The sequence below is a fragment of the Etheostoma cragini genome, chromosome 19 (assembly GCF_013103735.1).
Source record: "Etheostoma cragini isolate CJK2018 chromosome 19, CSU_Ecrag_1.0, whole genome shotgun sequence".
NCBI lineage: Eukaryota > Metazoa > Chordata > Actinopteri > Perciformes > Percidae > Etheostoma > Etheostoma cragini.
Genome location: NC_048425.1, coordinates 17712467 through 17714029, shown reverse-complemented (window position 1 = coordinate 17714029; position 1563 = coordinate 17712467). Strand labels below are relative to the sequence as shown.

Below are 1563 nucleotides of genomic sequence, written 5' to 3'. Positions count from 1 at the left end.
GGGGGGGGGGGGGTTGAGGACTCCAACTATCTGGGGACATGCACAAAAAAAAGCATCTAAAAAATATAGTGTGTGTGTGTATGTTTTTTTTTTTTCAGAGAAAGCGACAAACATGCCGAAAAATTGCCTAGAAACGGCGGAGAAACAGAAAAGGCGGAGAAACAGAAAAGGCGGAAAGACTTCAACAAAAAAGTCCAATATTTATTATGGGGGGGGTGTGTAACTCCCCCATCCCCCCCGTAAATTACGCCTATGATTACCCCGTATGTCACAGCTGACCAGGTAATTTTAAAGCCATGGGCGTGGCTCTGCTGCTATAACAGCCCTTTTACCAGATGGTGTAACCTGGCTGCAGGGACTGGATCCCGTTAAGGACCAGGAGCACAGAGAGGATGGAAGCCAGGCTCCATCACCCAAAGGTGTTGGACTGGATCGAGGTCAGTCACCCAGGGGTGTCTAGTTGAAAGGACCCTGCTGTGGAAACCATCAGTGTATGCTGTTACAGCAAGATGTCCCCCACATCGAACTAAAGTCACATGTTCTGATCCTGATCCCAGTATCTGAAAAGCCTCCCATACCGGCTGAAATACTGGTATCAGTATCAGCAAGTAAAGGAGTTTAAGCACCGAATCCATACCTAATTTAGCCCAAAATCTACTTTAAAGTAGATTTTTTAAGTTCTTTTTTTTATTATGACTGACTGTCAAACTGGATAATTAAAGAGTTCAACAATAACGGTAGCAATCACGTCACATCCATACAGGGATGGTACTATAAAGCTGGTAAACCATAATCAAATATATGTTTTTCCTCAGTTTAAAGAAGACTGAGGATGTTGAGCGTTATTGGTAGAAGGGTTTAAGCGTCCTTCCCCAGGAAAATGTTGCATTTTTAATTTAGAAAAATGCAATTTCCCCATTCATTTTGTGTGTCTTTGAAGGATTTTGTATCTCCTTTCCTTATCATTTTGGATCATTATCACCAGATCTGTGTCTAATAGGCTGGAAAAGCTAGAGCATATTAAATACATAACACTCAAAAGGCTTTAATATTAAACTAAAGAAGTCTTTCTCCACTTATTACATCTGAGAAAGGTCATTTCTTAGACTCATGTGGGGCTTAGACTCATGTGGGGCTTAGACTCATGTTGGGCTTAGACTCATGTTGGGCTTAGACTTATGTGGGGCCTAGACTCATGTGGGACTTAGACTCATGCGGGGCTTAGACTCATGCTGGGCTTAGACTCATGTTGGGCTTAGACTCATGTGGGGCTTAGACTTATGTTGGGCTTAGACTTATGTTGGGCTTAGACTCATGTTGGGCTTAGACTCATGTTGGGTTTAGACTCATGTTGGGTTTAGACTCATGTTGGGTTTAGACTCGTGTTGGGCCTAGACTCATGTGGGACTTAGACTCATGTTGGGCTAAGACTCATGTTGGGCTTAGACTTATGTTGGGCTTAGACTTATGTTGGGCTTAGACTCAATTACCCAATTATTATTACCTATAATCGATTATGCAGATGTTGTTTACCAGAACACTGCTGAAACCAATCTTAAGCCT

General features: G+C 42.4%; 1 protein-coding gene across 17 annotated transcripts in view; it reads right to left on the bottom strand.

The window, feature by feature from the left end:
* Nucleotides 1–1563, bottom strand: part of ablim2 (actin binding LIM protein family, member 2) — an 87353-nt gene that overhangs the window by 4477 nt on the left and 81313 nt on the right. The window lies entirely within an intron of this gene.